We start from the raw sequence: 19,990 nt of genomic DNA on the forward strand, positions 1-19,990 counted from the left end.
ATGCGGGCGAGACAGGAAGGAGCCTTGGTCATGCATCCCTGCATGAGGGTGAGACAGGGAGGAGATATGATCCCCGTATGAAGCCGAGAGAAGGAGGAGGCGTGAACGTGCATCCATGTATGCGGGCGAGACGGGAAGGAGCATTGGTCATGCATCCCTTCCTGAGGGTGAGACAGGGAGGAGATAAAATCCCCGTATGAAGCCGAGAGAACGAGGAGACATGAACGTGCATCCATGTATGCGGGCGAGAAGGGAAGGAGCATTGGTCATGCATCCCTGCATGAGGGTGAGACAGGGGAGGAGATAAAATCCCTGTATGAAGCCAAGAGAACGAGGCGGCATGAACATGCATCCTTGTATGCAGGTGCGACATGGAGTCATCATGAACATGCATCCCTTTATAAGGACATAACATGGAGAACGCATGAACATGAATGCCTGAATTTTATGGTGGTGGCCTTCGGGTGATTTGGCACGTGCAATTGGTGAAGAGCACTTCTCCTGCGCAAAAAAATAAATGTACTATTAGCACCCCGGAGGGAGCCTCTGCACTTCTTATAGGGAGAAAACTCTGCAATGGAAGGGGACAGGGTCAATAACAGCTGTAAACTCTCACAAGACCATCACTGCTCTCACACTTTCCTGCTCTCAGGCTGGCGGGCCATTATCGGCCCTGGCTGCCGCACGATTGCCAGGTTTGTGTAACTATATTATTTCTAATTGGCTCCACTTTGATGACTTTCATTTGGATTCTGACTTGATTATTGAGATCTTAAATAAGTGACTGGGGATCAGGTGTCCACTTATTCTCATGGATAACATCACAACCAACCTTTAATTCAAACATGAGTCATGACATCACAGATGGAGTACAGCTTATGATAGAGGTGGAACGTCACATTGTAGCAGCCCAAGTAGTTCGCCGTGATCGTATAGTGGTTAGTACTCTGCGTTGTGGCCGCAGCAACCTCGGTTCGAATCCGAGTCACGGCATTGCGGTGAGGCAATGTCACCGCAGTTGGGCAGATATTTTACAATTTCCATTAATACATTGGCAATCTCTGTGGAGGACTGAAACAATTCGATATGTCCTGTTACTGTTATGAACCTTTTGTTTCTTTAATGCTCTTTGCACACTTTTTCATCGGGTGACTGTAATGTATTTCAACCAAATCTAATTAAGAGCGCATTATGTGGTGACATTTGCAGTACATGAAACATTATAACACTGCCATTTACGTCAATAACCACTAGCTTGATTAAGACATATGTATTGCTGCAACAGTATTTCCCAGTTACAAATGGGAATAAAAACAACATCCGCGAGGGATTGAACCAACGACATTTAACTGATGTTGCCAATGGAGCGCGTTACAGAGAGCGCAAGGTCCCGCCTTTACAGTCACATGCTGATGATAATACAGATGTTTAAATAAACAGGCATATCTGTGGACTTGTGGTCTTTCTACATTGGGACTCATAGTCTAGTCCTAGGCTATTGTAGGCACTGGCGTATCTTTTAGTGGAATGAGAGGCATTCTGTAGTCGCGTGAAAGGACCTTTCAAGTCAATCTGATCTGTATTGTCCTGTGAAAAAAAGCGTTCTTAGACACAGTGAGGAGTTTTTGGGGATAATGGGAAAATAATTTCCAACTAAATGACAGGAATTTCTTAGTCCAATCATGAGGTGTGCTAGGCTTTTTTGTACTGTGGCGGAAAGAGAGAGAGTATAACAGTCATTATAAATAAAGGGCCAAGGAAGTGACAGTTTATGGAAGGAACAATTTGCACATAGTTTTAGAATGTGGTCAGGAGGAGGACAATGTGCTTACACATATGAAACATTAGAAGGTAGACATTATGGAAGCACATATATTTCTTTATTTTTATTGTATTTGGGGAGAGGGGGTTAATATAGCACGTCCAATGTGGAAAAGTGCTTTTCATAGCACCTTGCAGGTGGGCGACATCTAGAGCTGTGCAGTAGCCACCCATGCTCCAGACGTCAAAGAGAACAAGAAGTTACACATGTTGGAAGTGAGGGTGAGACATTGAGGAGATATGATCCCCGTATGAAGCCGAGAGAAGGAGGAGGCGTGAACGTGCATCCATGTATGCAGGCGAGAAGGGAAGGAGCATTGGTCATGCATCCCTGCATGACGGTGAGACAGGGAGGAGATATGATCCCCGTATGAAGCCGAGAGAAGGAGGAGGCGTGAACGTGCATCCATGTATGCAGGCGAGAAGGGAAGGAGCATTGGTCATGCATCCCTGCATGAGGGTGAGACAGGGAGGAGATATGATCCCCGTATGAAGCCGAGAGAAGGAGGAGGCGTGAACGTGCATCCATGTATGCGGGCGAGACAGGAAGGAGCCTTGGTCATGCATCCCTGCATGAGGGTGAGACAGGGAGGAGATATGATCCCCGTATGAAGCCGAGAGAAGGAGGAGGCGTGAACGTGCATCCATGTATGCGGGCGAGACGGGAAGGAGCATTGGTCATGCATCCCTTCCTGAGGGTGAGACAGGGAGGAGATAAAATCCCCGTATGAAGCCGAGAGAACGAGGAGACATGAACGTGCATCCATGTATGCGGGCGAGAAGGGAAGGAGCATTGGTCATGCATCCCTGCATGAGGGTGAGACAGGGGAGGAGATAAAATCCCTGTATGAAGCCAAGAGAACGAGGCGGCATGAACATGCATCCTTGTATGCAGGTGCGACATGGAGTCATCATGAACATGCATCCCTTTATAAGGACATAACATGGAGGACGCATGAACATGAATGCCTGAATTTTATGGTGGTGGCCTTCGGGTGATTTGGCACGTGCAATTGGTGAAGAGCACTTCTCCTGCGCAAAAAAATAAATGTACTATTAGCACCCCGGAGGGAGCCTCTGCACTTCTTATAGGGAGAAAACTCTGCAATGGAAGGGGACAGGGTCAATAACAGCTGTAAACTCTCACAAGACCATCACTGCTCTCACACTTTCCTGCTCTCAGGCTGGCGGGCCATTATCGGCCCTGGCTGCCGCACGATTGCCAGGTTTGTGTAACTATATTATTTCTAATTGGCTCCACTTTGATGACTTTCATTTGGATTCTGACTTGATTATTGAGATCTTAAATAAGTGACTGGGGATCAGGTGTCCACTTATTCTCATGGATAACATCACAACCAACCTTTAATTCAAACATGAGTCATGACATCACAGATGGAGTACAGCTTATGATAGAGGTGGAACGTCACATTGTAGCAGCCCAAGTAGTTCGCCGTGATCGTATAGTGGTTAGTACTCTGCGTTGTGGCCGCAGCAACCTCGGTTCGAATCCGAGTCACGGCATTGCGGTGAGGCAATGTCACCGCAGTTGGGCAGATATTTTACAATTTCCATTAATACATTGGCAATCTCTGTGGAGGACTGAAACAATTCGATATGTCCTGTTACTGTTATGAACCTTTTGTTTCTTTAATGCTCTTTGCACACTTTTTCATCGGGTGACTGTAATGTATTTCAACCAAATCTAATTAAGAGCGCATTATGTGGTGACATTTGCAGTACATGAAACATTATAACACTGCCATTTACGTCAATAACCACTAGCTTGATTAAGACATATGTATTGCTGCGACAGTATTTCCCAGTTACAAATGGGAATAAAAACAACATCCGCGAGGGATTGAACCAACGACATTTAACTGATGTTGCCAATGGAGCGCGTTACAGAGAGCGCAAGGTCCCGCCTTTACAGTCACATGCTGATGATAATACAGATGTTTAAATAAACAGGCATATCTGTGGACTTGTGGTCTTTCTACATTGGGACTCATAGTCTAGTCCTAGGCTATTGTAGGCACTGGCGTATCTTTTAGTGGAATGAGAGGCATTCTGTAGTCGCGTGAAAGGACCTTTCAAGTCAATCTGATCTGTATTGTCTTGTGAAAAAAAGCGTTCTTAGACACAGTGAGGAGTTTTTGGGGATAATGGGAAAATAATTTCCAACTAAATGACAGGAATTTCTTAGTCCAATCATGAGGTGTGCTAGGCTTTTTTGTACTGTGGCGGAAAGAGAGAGAGTATAACAGTCATTATAAATAAAGGGCCAAGGAAGTGACAGTTTATGGAAGGAACAATTTGCACATAGTTTTAGAATGTGGTCAGGAGGAGGACAATGTGCTTACACATATGAAACATTAGAAGGTAGACATTATGGAAGCACATATATTTCTTTATTTTTATTGTATTTGGGGAGAGGGGGTTAATATAGCACGTCCAATGTGGAAAAGTGCTTTTCATAGCACCTTGCAGGTGGGCGACATCTAGAGCTGTGCAGTAGCCACCCATGCTCCAGACGTCAAAGAGAACAAGAAGTTACACATGTTGGAAGTGAGGGTGAGACATTGAGGAGATATGATCCCCGTATGAAGCCGAGAGAAGGAGGAGGCGTGAACGTGCATCCATGTATGCAGGCGAGAAGGGAAGGAGCATTGGTCATGCATCCCTGCATGACGGTGAGACAGGGAGGAGATATGATCCCCGTATGAAGCCGAGAGAAGGAGGAGGCGTGAACGTGCATCCATGTATGCAGGCGAGAAGGGAAGGAGCATTGGTCATGCATCCCTGCATGAGGGTGAGACAGGGAGGAGATATGATCCCCGTATGAAGCCGAGAGAAGGAGGAGGCGTGAACGTACATCCATGTATGCGGGCGAGACAGGAAGGAGCCTTGGTCATGCATCCCTGCATGAGGGTGAGACAGGGAGGAGATATGATCCCCGTATGAAGCCGAGAGAAGGAGGAGGCGTGAACGTGCATCCATGTATGCGGGCGAGACGGGAAGGAGCATTGGTCATGCATCCCTTCCTGAGGGTGAGACAGGGAGGAGATAAAATCCCCGTATGAAGCCGAGAGAACGAGGAGACATGAACGTGCATCCATGTATGCGGGCGAGAAGGGAAGGAGCATTGGTCATGCATCCCTGCATGAGGGTGAGACAGGGGAGGAGATAAAATCCCTGTATAAAGCCAAGAGAACGAGGCGGCATGAACATGCATCCTTGTATGCAGGTGCGACATGGAGTCATCATGAACATGCATCCCTTTATAAGGACATAACATGGAGGACGCATGAACATGAATGCCTGAATTTTATGGTGGTGGCCTTCGGGTGATTTGGCACGTGCAATTGGTGAAGAGCACTTCTCCTGCGCAAAAAAATAAATGTACTATTAGCACCCCGGAGGGAGCCTCTGCACTTCTTATAGGGAGAAAACTCTGCAATGGAAGGGGACAGGGTCAATAACAGCTGTAAACTCTCACAAGACCATCACTGCTCTCACACTTTCCTGCTCTCAGGCTGGCGGGCCATTATCGGCCCTGGCTGCCGCACGATTGCCAGGTTTGTGTAACTATATTATTTCTAATTGGCTCCACTTTGATGACTTTCATTTGGATTCTGACTTGATTATTGAGATCTTAAATAAGTGACTGGGGATCAGGTGTCCACTTATTCTCATGGATAACATCACAACCAACCTTTAATTCAAACATGAGTCATGACATCACAGATGGAGTACAGCTTATGATAGAGGTGGAACGTCACATTGTAGCAGCCCAAGTAGTTTGCCGTGATCGTATAGTGGTTAGTACTCTGCGTTGTGGCCGCAGCAACCTCGGTTTGAATCCGAGTCACGGCATTGCGGTGAGGCAATGTCACCGCAGTTGGGCAGATATTTTACAATTTCCATTAATACATTGGCAATCTCTGTGGAGGACTGAAACAATTCGATATGTCCTGTTACTGTTATGAACCTTTTGTTTCTTTAATGCTCTTTGCACACTTTTTCATCGGGTGACTGTAATGTATTTCAACCAAATCTAATTAAGAGCGCATTATGTGGTGACATTTGCAGTACATGAAACATTATAACACTGCCATTTACGTCAATAACCACTAGCTTGATTAAGACATATCTATTGCTGCGACAGTATTTCCCAGTTACAAATGGGAATAAAAACAACATCCGCGAGGGATTGAACCAACGACATTTAACTGATGTTGCCAATGGAGCGCGTTACAGAGAGCGCAAGGTCCCGCCTTTACAGTCACATGCTGATGATAATACAGATGTTTAAATAAACAGGCATATCTGTGGACTTGTGGTCTTTCTACATTGGGACTCATAGTCTAGTCCTAGGCTATTGTAGGCACTGGCGTATCTTTTAGTGGAATGAGAGGCATTCTGTAGTCGCGTGAAAGGACCTTTCAAGTCAATCTGATCTGTATTGTCCTGTGAAAAAAAGCGTTCTTAGACACAGTGAGGAGTTTTTGGGGATAATGGGAAAATAATTTCCAACTAAATGACAGGAATTTCTTAGTCCAATCATGAGGTGTGCTAGGCTTTTTTGTACTGTGGCGGAAAGAGAGAGAGTATAACAGTCATTATAAATAAAGGGCCAAGGAAGTGACAGTTTATGGAAGGAACAATTTGCACATAGTTTTAGAATGTGGTCAGGAGGAGGACAATGTGCTTACACATATGAAACATTAGAAGGTAGACATTATGGAAGCACATATATTTCTTTATTTTTATTGTATTTGGGGAGAGGGGGTTAATATAGCACGTCCAATGTGGAAAAGTGCTTTTCATAGCACCTTGCAGGTGGGCGACATCTAGAGCTGTGCAGTAGCCACCCATGCTCCAGACGTCAAAGAGAACAAGAAGTTACACATGTTGGAAGTGAGGGTGAGACATTGAGGAGATATGATCCCCGTATGAAGCCGAGAGAAGGAGGAGGCGTGAACGTGCATCCATGTATGCAGGCGAGAAGGGAAGGAGCATTGGTCATGCATCCCTGCATGACGGTGAGACAGGGAGGAGATATGATCCCCGTATGAAGCCGAGAGAAGGAGGAGGCGTGAACGTGCATCCATGTATGCGGGCGAGACAGGAAGGAGCATTGGTCATGCATCCCTGCATGAGGGTGAGACAGGGAGGAGATATGATCCCCGTATGAAGCCGAGAGAAGGAGGAGGCGTGAACGTGCATCCATGTATGCAGGCGAGAAGGGAAGGAGCATTGGTCATGCATCCCTGCATGAGGGTGAGACAGGGAGGAGATATGATCCCCGTATGAAGCCGAGAGAAGGAGGAGGGGAGGAGGCGTGAACGTGCATCCATGTATGCGGGCGAGACGGGAAGGAGCATTGATCATGCATCCCTTCCTGAGGGTGAGACAGGGAGGAGATAAAATCCCTGTATGAAGCCGAGAGAACGAGGAGACATGAACGTGCATCCATGTATGCGGGCGAGAAGGGAAGGAGCATTGGTCATACATCCCTGCATGAGGGTGAGACAGGGAGGAGATAAAATCCCTGTATGAAGCCAAGAGAACGAGGCGGCATGAACATGCATCCTTGTATGCAGGTGTGACATGGAGTCATCATGAACATGCATCCCTTTATAAGGACATAACATGGAGGACGCATGAACATAAATGCCTGAATTTTATGGTGGTGGCCTTCGGGTGATTTGGCACGTGCAATTGGTGAAGAGCACTTCTCCTGCGCAAAAAAATAAATGTACTATTAGCACCCCAGAGGGAGCCTCTGCACTTCTTATAGGGAGAAAACTCTGCAATGGAAGGGGACAGGGTCAATAACAGCTGTAAACTCTCACAAGACCATCACTGCTCTCACACTTTCCTGCTCTCAGGCTGGCTCGCCATTATCGGCCCTGGCTGCCGCACCATTGCCAGGTTTGTGTAACTATATTATTTCTAATTGGCTCCACTTTGATGACTTTCATTTGGATTCTGACTTGATTATTGAGATCTTAAATAAGTGACTGGGGATCAGGTGTCCACTTATTCTCATGGATAACATCACAACCAACCTTTAATTCAAACATGAGTCATGACATCACAGATGGAGTACAGCTTATGATAGAGGTGGAACGACACATTGTAGCAGCCCAAGTAGCTCGCCGTGATCGTATAGTGGTTAGTACTCTGCGTTGTGGCCGCAGCAACCTCGGTTCGAATCCGAGTCACGGCATTGCGGTGAGGCAATGTCACGGCAGTTGGGCAGACATTTTAGAATTTCCATTAATACATTGGCAATCTCTGTGGAGGACTGAAACAATTCGATATGTCCTGTTACTGTTATGAACCTTTTGTTTCTTTAATGCTCTTTGCACACTTTTTCATCGGGTGACTGTAATGTATTTCAACCAAATCTAATTAAGAGCGCATTATGTGGTGACATTTGCAGTACATGAAACATTATAACACTGCCATTTACGTCAATAACCACTAGCTTGATTAAGACATATGTATTGCAGCGACAGTATTTCCCAGTTACAAATGGGAATAAAAACAACATCCGCGAGGGATTGAACCAACGACATTTAACTGATGTTGCCAATGGAGCGCGTTACAGAGAGCGCGAGGTCCCGCCTTTACAGTCACACGCTGATGATAATACAGATGTTTAAATAAACAGGCATATCTGTGGACTTGTGGTCTTTCTACATTGGGACTCGTAGTCTAGTCCTAGGCTATTGTAGGCACTGGCGTATCTTTTAGTGGAATGAGAGGCATTCTGTAGTCGCGTGAAAGGACCTTTCAAGTCAATCTGATCTGTATTGTCCTGTGAAAAAAAGCGTTCTTAGACACAGTGAGGAGTTTTTGGGGATAATGGGAAAATCATTTCCAACTAAATGACAGGAATTTCTTAGTCCAATCATGAGGTGTGCTAGGCTTTTTTATACTGTGGCGGAAAGAGAGAGAGTATAACAGTCATTATAAATAAAGGGCCAAGGAAGTGACAGTTTATGGAAGGAACAATTTGCACATAGTTTTAGAATGTGGTCAGGAGGAGGACAATGTGCTTACACATATGAAACATTAGAAGGTAGACATTATGGAAGCACATATATTTCTTTATTTTTATTGTATTTGGGGAGAGGGGGTTAATATAGCACGTCCAATGTGGAAAAGTGCTTTCCATAGCACCTTGCAGGTGGGCGACATCTAGAGCTGTGCAGTAGCCACCCATGCCCCAGACGTCAAAGAGAACAAGAAGTTACACATGTTGGAAGTGAGGGTGAGACATTGAGGAGATATGATCCCCGTATGAAGCCGAGAAAAGGAGGAGGCGTGAACGTGCATCCATGTATGCAGGCGAGAAGGGAAGGAGCATTGGTCATGCATCCCTGCATGAGGGTGAGACAGGGAGGAGATATGATCCCCGCATGAAGCCGAGAGAAGGAGGAGGCGTGAACGTGCATCCATGTATGCAGGCGAGAAGGGAAGGAGCATTGGTCATGCATCCCTGCATGAGGGTGAGACAGGGAGGAGATAAAATCCCTGTATGAAGCCGAGAGAACGAGGAGACATGAACGTGCATCCATGTATGCGGGCGAGAAGGGAAGGAGCATTGGTCATGCATCCCTGCATGAGGGTGAGACAGGGAGGAGATAAAATCCCTGTATGAAGCCAAGAGAATGAGGCGGCATGAACATGCATCCTTGTATGCAGGTGTGACATGGAGTCATCATGAACATGCATCCCTTTATAAGGACATAACATGGAGGACGCATGAACATGAATGCCTGAATTTTATGGTGGTGGCCTTCGGGTGATTTGGCACGTGCAATTGGTGAAGAGCACTTCTCCTGCGCAAAAAAATAAATTTACTATTAGCACCCCGGAGGGAGCCTCTGCACTTCTTATAGGGAGAAAACTCTGCAATGGAAGGGGACAGGGTCAATAACAGCTGTAAACTCTCACAAGACCATCACTGCTCTCACACTTTCCTGCTCTCAGGCTGGCGGGCCATTATCGGCCCTGGCTGCCGCACGATTGCCAGGTTTGTGTAACTATATTATTTCTAATTGGCTCCACTTTGATGACTTTCATTTGGATTCTGACTTGATTATTGAGATCTTAAATAAGTGACTGGGGATCAGGTGTCCACTTATTCTCCTGGATAACATCACAACCAACCTTTAATTCAAACATGAGTCATGACATCACAGATGGAGTACAGCTTATGATAGAGGTGGAACGACACATTGTAGCAGCCCAAGTAGCTCGCCGTGATCTTATAGTGGTTAGTACTCTGCGTTGTGGCCGCAGCAACCTCGGTTCGAATCCGAGTCACGGCATTGCGGTGAGGCAATGTCACGGCAGTTGGGCAGATATTTTAGAATTTCCATTAATACATTGGCAATCTCTGTGGAGGACTGAAACAATTCGATATGTCCTGTTACTGTTATGAACCTTTTGTTTCTTTAATGCTCTTTGCACACTTTTTCATCGGGTGACTGTAATGTATTTCAACCAAATCTAATTAAGAGCGCATTATGTGGTGACATTTGCAGTACATGAAACATTATAACACTGCCATTTACGTCAATAACCACTAGCTTGATTAAGACATATGTATTGCAGCGACAGTATTTCCCAGTTACAAATGGGAATAAAAACAACATCCGCGAGGGATTGAACCAACGACATTTAACTGATGTTGCCAATGGAGCGCGTTACAGAGAGCGCGAGGTCCCGCCTTTACAGTCACACGCTGATGATAATACAGATGTTTAAATAAACAGGCATATCTGTGGACTTGTGGTCTTTCTACATTGGGACTCATAGTCTAGTCCTAGGCTATTGTAGGCACTGGCGTATCTTTTAGTGGAATGAGAGGCATTCTGTAGTCGCGTGAAAGGACCTTTCAAGTCAATCTGATCTGTATTGTCCTGTGAAAAAAAGCGTTCTTAGACACAGTGAGGAGTTTTTGGGGATAATGGGAAAATCATTTCCAACTAAATGACAGGAATTTCTTAGACCAATCATGAGGTGTGCTAGGCTTTTTTATACTGTGGCGGAAAGAGAGAGAGTATAACAGTCATTATAAATAAAGGGCCAAGGAAGTGACAGTTTATGGAAGGAACAATTTGCACATAGTTTTAGAATGTGGTCAGGAGGAGGACAATGTGCTTACACATATGAAACATTAGAAGGTAGACATTATGGAAGCACATATATTTCTTTATTTTTATTGTATTTGGGGAGAGGGGGTTAATATAGCACGTCCAATGTGGAAAAGTGCTTTCCATAGCACCTTGCAGGTGGGCGACATCTAGAGCTGTGCAGTAGCCACCCATGCCCCAGACGTCAAAGAGAACAAGAAGTTACACATGTTGGAAGTGAGGGTGAGACATTGAGGAGATATGATCCCCGTATGAAGCCGAGAAAAGGAGGAGGCGTGAACGTGCATCCATGTATGCAGGCGAGAAGGGAAGGAGCATTGGTCATGCATCCCTGCATGAGGGTGAGACAGGGAGGAGATATGATCCCCGTATGAAGCCGAGAGAAGGAGGAGGCGTGAACGTGCATCCATGTATGCAGGCGAGAAGGGAAGGAGCATTGGTCATGCATCCCTGCATGAGGGTGAGACAGGGAGGAGATATGATCCCCGTATGAAGCCGAGAGAAGGAGGAGGCGTGAACGTGCATCCATGTATGCGGGCGAGACGGGAAGGAGCATTGATCATGCATCCCTTCCTGAGGGTGAGACAGGGAGGAGATAAAATCCCTGTATGAAGCCGAGAGAACGAGGAGACATGAACGTGCATCCATGTATGCGGGCGAGAAGGGAAGGAGCATTGGTCATGCATCCCTGCATGAGGGTGAGACAGGGAGGAGATAAAATCCCTGTATGAAGCCAAGAGAATGAGGCGGCATGAACATGCATCCTTGTATGCAGGTGTGACATGGAGTCATCATGAACATGCATCCCTTTATAAGGACATAACATGGAGGACGCCTGAACATGAATGCCTGAATTTTATGGTGGTGGCCTTCGGGTGATTTGGCACGTGCAATTGGTGAAGAGCACTTCTCCTGCGCAAAAAAATAAATTTACTATTAGCACCCCGGAGGGAGCCTCTGCACTTCTTATAGGGAGAAAACTCTGCAATGGAAGGGGACAGGGTCAATAACAGCTGTAAACTCTCACAAGACCATCACTGCTCTCACACTTTCCTGCTCTCAGGCTGGCGGGCCATTATCGGCCCGGGCTGCCGCACGATTGCCAGGTTTGTGTAACTATATTATTTCTAATTGGCTCCACTTTGATGACTTTCATTTGGATTCTGACTTGATTATTGAGATCTTAAATAAGTGACTGGGGATCAGGTGTCCACTTATTCTCCTGGATAACATCACAACCAACCTTTAATTCAAACATGAGTCATGACATCACAGATGGAGTACAGCTTATGATAGAGGTGGAACGACACATTGTAGCAGCCCAAGTAGCTCGCCGTGATCGTATAGTGGTTAGTACTCTGCGTTGTGGCCGCAGCAACCTCGGTTCGAATCCGAGTCACGGCATTGCGGTGAGGCAATGTCACGGCAGTTGGGCAGATATTTTAGAATTTCCATTAATACATTGGCAATCTCTGTGGAGGACTGAAACAATTCGATATGTCCTGTTACTGTTATGAACCTTTTGTTTCTTTAATGCTCTTTGCACACTTTTTCATCGGGTGACTGTAATGTATTTCAACCAAATCTAATTAAGAGCGCATTATGTGGTGACATTTGCAGTACATGAAACATTATAACACTGCCATTTACGTCAATAACCACTAGCTTGATTAAGACATATGTATTGCAGCGACAGTATTTCCCAGTTACAAATGGGAATAAAAACAACATCCGCGAGGGATTGAACCAACGACATTTAACTGATGTTGCCAATGGAGCGCGTTACAGAGAGCGCGAGGTCCCGCCTTTACAGTCACACGCTGATGATAATACAGATGTTTAAATAAACAGGCATATCTGTGGACTTGTGGTCTTTCTACATTGGGACTCATAGTCTAGTCCTAGGCTATTGTAGGCACTGGCGTATCTTTTAGTGGAATGAGAGGCATTCTGTAGTCGCGTGAAAGGACCTTTCAAGTCAATCTGATCTGTATTGTCCTGTGAAAAAAAGCGTTCTTAGACACAGTGAGGAGTTTTTGGGGATAATGGGAAAATCATTTCCAACTAAATGACAGGAATTTCTTAGTCCAATCATGAGGTGTGCTAGGCTTTTTTATACTGTGGCGGAAAGAGAGAGAGTACAACAGTCATTATAAATAAAGGGCCAAGGAAGTGACAGTTTATGGAAGGAACAATTTGCACATAGTTTTAGAATGTGGTCAGGAGGAGGACAATGTGCTTACACATATGAAACATTAGAAGGTAGACATTATGGAAGCACATATATTTCTTTATTTTTATTGTATTTGGGGAGAGGGGGTTAATATAGCACGTCCAATGTGGAAAAGTGCTTTCCATAGCACCTTGCAGGTGGGCGACATCTAGAGCTGTGCAGTAGCCACCCATGCCCCAGACGTCAAAGAGAACAAGAAGTTACACATGTTGGAAGTGAGGGTGAGACATTGAGGAGATATGATCCCCGTATGAAGCCGAGAAAAGGAGGAGGCGTGAACGTGCATCCATGTATGCAGGCGAGAAGGGAAGGAGCATTGGTCATGCATCCCTGCATGAGGGTGAGACAGGGAGGAGATATGATCCCCGTATGAAGCCGAGAGAAGGAGGAGGCGTGAACGTGCATCCATGTATGCAGGCGAGAAGGGAAGGAGCCTTGGTCATGCATCCCTGCATGAGGGTGAGACAGGGAGGAGATATGATCCCCGTATGAAGCCGAGAGAAGGAGGAGGCGTGAACGTGCATCCATGTATGCGGGCGAGACGGGAAGGAGCATTGATCATGCATCCCTTCCTGAGGGTGAGACAGAGAGGAGATAAAATCCCTGTATGAAGCCGAGAGAACGAGGAGACATCAACGTGCATCCATGTATGCGGGAGAGAAGGGAAGGAGCATTGGTCATGCATCCCTGCATGAGGGTGAGACAGGGAGGAGATAAAATCCCTGTATGAAGCCAAGAGAATGAGGCGGCATGAACATGCATCCTTGTATGCAGGTGTGACATGGAGTCATCATGAACATGCATCCCTTTATAAGGACATAACATGGAGGACGCATGAACATGAATGCCTGAATTTTATGGTGGTGGCCTTCGGGTGATTTGGCACGTGCAATTGGTGAAGAGCACTTCTCCTGCGCAAAAAAATAAATTTACTATTAGCACCCCGGAGGGAGCCTCTGCACTTCTTATAGGGAGAAAACTCTGCAATGGAAGGGGACAGGGTCAATAACAGCTGTAAACTCTCACAAGACCATCACTGCTCTCACACTTTCCTGCTCTCAGGCTGGCGGGCCATTATCGGCCCTGGCTGCCGCACCATTGCCAGGTTTGTGTAACTATATTATTTCTAATTGGCTCCACTTTGATGACTTTCATTTGGATTCTGACTTGATTATTGAGATCTTAAATAAGTGACTGGGGATCAGGTGTCCACTTATTCTCATGGATAACATCACAACCAACCTTTAATTCAAACATGAGTCATGACATCACAGATGGAGTACAGCTTATGATAGAGGTGGAACGACACATTGTAGCAGCCCAAGTAGCTCGCCGTGATCGTATAGTGGTTAGTACTCTGCGTTGTGGCCGCAGCAACCTCGGTTCGAATCCGAGTCACGACATTGCGGTGAGGCAATGTCACGGCAGTTGGGCAGACATTTTAGAATTTCCATTAATACATTGGCAATCTCTGTGGAGGACTGAAACAATTCGATATGTCCTGTTACTGTTATGAACCTTTTGTTTCTTTAATGCTCTTTGCACACTTTTTCATCGGGTGACTGTAATGTATTTCAACCAAATCTAATTAAGAGCGCATTATGTGGTGACATTTGCAGTACATGAAACATTATAACACTGCCATTTACGTCAATAACCACTAGCTTGATTAAGACATATGTATTGCAGCGACAGTATTTCCCAGTTACAAATGGGAATAAAAACAACATCCGCGAGGGATTGAACCAACGTCATTTAACTGATGTTGCCAATGGAGCGCGTTACAGAGAGCGCGAGGTCCCGCCTTTACAGTCACACGCTGATGATAATACAGATGTTTAAATAAACAGGCATATCTGTGGACTTGTGGTCTTTCTACATTGGGACTCGTAGTCTAGTCCTAGGCTATTGTAGGCACTGGCGTATCTTTTAGTGGAATGAGAGGCATTCTGTAGTCGCGTGAAAGGACCTTTCAAGTCAATCTGATCTGTATTGTCCTGTGAAAAAAAGCGTTCTTAGACACAGTGAGGAGTTTTTGGGGATAATGGGAAAATCATTTCCAACTAAATGACAGGAATTTCTTAGTCCAATCATGAGGTGTGCTAGGCTTTTTTATACTGTGGCGGAAAGAGAGAGAGTATAACAGTCATTATAAATAAAGGGCCAAGGAAGTGACAGTTTATGGAAGGAACAATTTGCACATAGTTTTAGAATGTGGTCAGGAGGAGGACAATGTGCTTACACATATGAAACATTAGAAGGTAGACATTATGGAAGCACATATATTTCTTTATTCTTATTGTATTTGGGGAGAGGGGGTTAATATAGCACGTCCAATGTGGAAAAGTGCTTTCCATAGCACCTTGCAGGTGGGCGACATCTAGAGCTGTGCAGTAGCCACCCATGCCCCAGACGTCAAAGAGAACAAGAAGTTACACATGTTGGAAGTGAGGGTGAGACATTGAGGAGATATGATCCCCGTATGAAGCCGAGAAAAGGAGGAGGCGTGAACGTGCATCCATGTATGCAGGCGAGAAGGGAAGGAGCATTGGTCATGCATCCCTGCATGAGGGTGAGACAGGGAGGAGATATGATCCCCGCATGAAGCCGAGAGAAGGAGGAGGCGTGAACGTGCATCCATGTATGCAGGCGAGAAGGGAAGGAGCATTGGTCATGCATCCCTGCATGAGGGTGAGACAGGGAGGAGATAAAATCCCTGTATGAAGCCGAGAGAACGAGGAGACATGAACGTGCATCCATGTATGCGGGCGAGAAGGGAAGGAGCATTGGTCATGCATCCCTGCATGAGGGTGAGACAGGGAGGAGATAAAATCCCTGTATGAAGCCAAGAGAATGAGGCGGCATGAACATGCATCCTTGTATGCAGGTGTGACATGGAGTCATCATGAACATGCATCCCTTTATAAGGACATAACATGGAGGACGCATGAACATGAATGCCTGAATTTTATGGTGGTGGCCTTCGGGTGATTTGGCACGTGCAATTGGTGAAGAGCACTTCTCCTGCGCAAAAAAATAAATTTACTATTAGCACCCCGGAGGGAGCCTCTGCACTTCTTATAGGGAGAAAACTCTGCAATGGAAGGGGACAGGGTCAATAACAGCTGTAAACTCTCACAAGACCATCACTGCTCTCACACTTTCCTGCTCTCAGGCTGGCGGGCCATTATCGGCCCGGGCTGCCGCACGATTGCCAGGTTTGTGTAACTATATTATTTCTAATTGGCTCCACTTTGATGACTTTCATTTGGATTCTGACTTGATTATTGAGATCTTAAATAAGTGACTGGGGATCAGGTGTCCACTTATTCTCCTGGATAACATCACAACCAACCTTTAATTCAAACATGAGTCATGACATCACAGATGGAGTACAGCTTATGATAGAGGTGGAACGACACATTGTAGCAGCCCAAGTAGCTCGCCGTGATCGTATAGTGGTTAGTACTCTGCGTTGTGGCCGCAGCAACCTCGGTTCGAATCCGAGTCACGGCATTGCGGTGAGGCAATGTCACGGCAGTTGGGCAGATATTTTAGAATTTCCATTAATACATTGGCAATCTCTGTGGAGGACTGAAACAATTCGATATGTCCTGTTACTGTTATGAACCTTTTGTTTCTTTAATGCTCTTTGCACACTTTTTCATCGGGTGACTGTAATGTATTTCAACCAAATCTAATTAAGAGCGCATTATGTGGTGACATTTGCAGTACATGAAACATTATAACACTGCCATTTACGTCAATAACCACTAGCTTGATTAAGACATATGTATTGCAGCGACAGTATTTCCCAGTTACAAATGGGAATAAAAACAACATCCGCTAGGGATTGAACCAACGACATTTAACTGATGTTGCCAATGGAGCGCGTTACAGAGAGCGCGAGGTCCCGCCTTTACAGTCACACGCTGATGATAATACAGATGTTTAAATAAACAGGCATATCTGTGGACTTGTGGTCTTTCTACATTGGGACTCATAGTCTAGTCCTAGGCTATTGTAGGCACTGGCGTATCTTTTAGTGGAATGAGAGGCATTCTGTAGTCGCGTGAAAGGACCTTTCAAGTCAATCTGATCTGTATTGTCCTGTGAAAAAAAGCGTTCTTAGACACAGTGAGGAGTTTTTGGGGATAATGGGAAAATCATTTCCAACTAAATGACAGGAATTTCTTAGTCCAATCATGAGGTGTGCTAGGCTTTTTTATACTGTGGCGGAAAGAGAGAGAGTACAACAGTCATTATAAATAAAGGGCCAAGGAAGTGACAGTTTATGGAAGGAACAATTTGCACATAGTTTTAGAATGTGGTCAGGAGGAGGACAATGTGCTTACACATATGAAACATTAGAAGGTAGACATTATGGAAGCACATATATTTCTTTATTTTTATTGTATTTGGGGAGAGGGGGTTAATATAGCACGTCCAATGTGGAAAAGTGCTTTCCATAGCACCTTGCAGGTGGGCGACATCTAGAGCTGTGCAGTAGCCACCCATGCCCCAGACGTCAAAGAGAACAAGAAGTTACACATGTTGGAAGTGAGGGTGAGACATTGAGGAGATATGATCCCCGTATGAAGCCGAGAAAAGGAGGAGGCGTGAACGTGCATCCATGTATGCAGGCGAGAAGGGAAGGAGCATTGGTCATGCATCCCTGCATGAGGGTGAGACAGGGAGGAGATATGATCCCCGTATGAAGCCGAGAGAAGGAGGAGGCGTGAACGTGCATCCATGTATGCAGGCGAGAAGGGAAGGAGCATTGGTCATGCATCCCTGCATGAGGGTGAGACAGGGAGGAGATATGATCCCCGTATGAAGCCGAGAGAAGGAGGAGGCGTGAACGTGCATCCATGTATGCGGGCGAGACGGGAAGGAGCATTGATCATGCATCCCTTCCTGAGGGTGAGACAGGGAGGAGATAAAATCCCTGTATGAAGCCGAGAGAACGAGGAGACATGAACGTGCATCCATGTATGCGGGAGAGAAGGGAAGGAGCATTGGTCATGCATCCCTGCATGAGGGTGAGACAGGGAGGAGATAAAATCCCTGTATGAAGCCAAGAGAATGAGGCGGCATGAACATGCATCCTTGTATGCAGGTGTGACATGGAGTCATCATGAACATGCATCCCTTTATAAGGACATAACATGGAGGACGCATGAACATGAATGCCTGAATTTTATGGTGGTGGCCTTCGGGTGATTTGGCACGTGCAATTGGTGAAGAGCACTTCTCCTGCGCAAAAAAATAAATTTACTATTAGCACCCCGGAGGGAGCCTCTGCACTTCTTATAGGGAGAAAACTCTGCAATGGAAGGGGACAGGGTCAATAACAGCTGTAAACTCTCACAAGACCATCACTGCTCTCACACTTTCCTGCTCTCAGGCTGGCGGGCCATTATCGGCCCTGGCTGCCGCACCATTGCCAGGTTTGTGTAACTATATTATTTCTAATTGGCTCCACTTTGATGACTTTCATTTGGATTCTGACTTGATTATTGAGATCTTAAATAAGTGACTGGGGATCAGGTGTCCACTTATTCTCATGGATAACATCACAACCAACCTTTAATTCAAACATGAGTCATGACATCACAGATGGAGTACAGCTTATGATAGAGGTGGAACGACACATTGTAGCAGCCCAAGTATCTCGCCGTGATCGTATAGTGGTTAGTACTCTGCGTTGTGGCCGCAGCAACCTCGGTTCGAATCCGAGTCACGGCATTGCGGTGAGGCAATGTCACGGCAGTTGGGCAGATATTTTAGAATTTCCATTAATACATTGGCAATCTCTGTGGAGGACTGAAACAATTCGATATGTCCTGTTACTTTTATGAACCTTTTGTTTCTTTAATGCTCTTTGCACACTTTTTCATCGGGTGACTGTAATGTATTTCAACCAAATCTAATTAAGAGCGCATTATGTGGTGACATTTGCAGTACATGAAACATTATAACACTGCCATTTACGTCAATAACCACTAGCTTGATTAAGACATATGTATTGCAGCGACAGTATTTCCCAGTTACAAATGGGAATAAAAACAACATCCGCGAGGGATTGAACCAACGACATTTAACTGATGTTGCCAATGGAGCGCGTTACAGAGAGCGCGAGGTCCCGCCTTTACAGTCACACGCTGATGATAATACAGATGTTTAAATAAACAGGCATATCTGTGGACTTGTGGTCTTTCTACATTGGGACTCATAGTCTAGTCCTAGGCTATTGTAGGCACTGGCGTATCTTTTAGTGGAATGAGAGGCATTCTGTAGTCGCGTGAAAGGACCTTTCAAGTCAATCTGATCTGTATTGTCCTGTGAAAAAAAGCGTTCTTAGACACAGTGAGGAGTTTTTGGGGATAATGGGAAAATCATTTCCAACTAAATGACAGGAATTTCTTAGTCCAATCATGAGGTGTGCTAGGCTTTTTTATACTGTGGCGGAAAGAGAGAGAGTATAACAGTCATTATAAATAAAGGGCCAAGGAAGTGACAGTTTATGGAAGGAACAATTTGCACATAGTTTTAGAATGTGGTCAGGAGGAGGACAATGTGCTTACACATATGAAACATTAGAAGGTAGACATTATGGAAGCACATATATTTCTTTATTTTTATTGTATTTGGGGAGAGGGGGTTAATATAGCACGTCCAATGTGGAAAAGTGCTTTCCATAGCACCTTGCAGGTGGGCGACATCTAGAGCTGTGCAGTAGCCACCCATGCCCCAGACG

The 19,990-nt window shown here is 45.4% G+C and overlaps 7 non-coding genes across 7 annotated transcripts; all 7 read left to right on the top strand.

Annotated features, from left to right (window-relative positions):
- The first annotated feature begins 921 nt into the window (after window positions 1-921).
- On the top strand, window positions 922-993 carry TRNAH-GUG (transfer RNA histidin (anticodon GUG)). Its single transcript has one exon. It is a non-coding gene; the product is annotated as a tRNA-His (tRNA).
- Window positions 994-3,273: 2,280 nt separating this feature from the next.
- TRNAH-GUG (transfer RNA histidin (anticodon GUG)) lies at window positions 3,274-3,345 on the top strand. Its single transcript has one exon. It is a non-coding gene; the product is annotated as a tRNA-His (tRNA).
- A 4,639-nt stretch (window positions 3,346-7,984) lies between these two features.
- TRNAH-GUG (transfer RNA histidin (anticodon GUG)) lies at window positions 7,985-8,056 on the top strand. Its single transcript has one exon. It is a non-coding gene; the product is annotated as a tRNA-His (tRNA).
- Window positions 8,057-12,329: 4,273 nt separating this feature from the next.
- Window positions 12,330-12,401, top strand: TRNAH-GUG (transfer RNA histidin (anticodon GUG)). Its single transcript has one exon. It is a non-coding gene; the product is annotated as a tRNA-His (tRNA).
- A 2,160-nt stretch (window positions 12,402-14,561) lies between these two features.
- Window positions 14,562-14,633, top strand: TRNAH-GUG (transfer RNA histidin (anticodon GUG)). The gene has a single exon. It is a non-coding gene; the product is annotated as a tRNA-His (tRNA).
- Window positions 14,634-16,674: 2,041 nt separating this feature from the next.
- On the top strand, window positions 16,675-16,746 carry TRNAH-GUG (transfer RNA histidin (anticodon GUG)). The gene has a single exon. It is a non-coding gene; the product is annotated as a tRNA-His (tRNA).
- Window positions 16,747-18,906: 2,160 nt separating this feature from the next.
- On the top strand, window positions 18,907-18,978 carry TRNAH-GUG (transfer RNA histidin (anticodon GUG)). Its single transcript has one exon. It is a non-coding gene; the product is annotated as a tRNA-His (tRNA).
- Window positions 18,979-19,990: the final 1,012 nt, after the last annotated feature.

This window comes from Ambystoma mexicanum, assembly GCF_040938575.1.
Source record: "Ambystoma mexicanum isolate Mex_15411 chromosome 12 unlocalized genomic scaffold, UKY_AmexF1_1 Mex_chr12_unloc.1, whole genome shotgun sequence".
NCBI classification, from domain to species: domain Eukaryota; kingdom Metazoa; phylum Chordata; class Amphibia; order Caudata; family Ambystomatidae; genus Ambystoma; species Ambystoma mexicanum.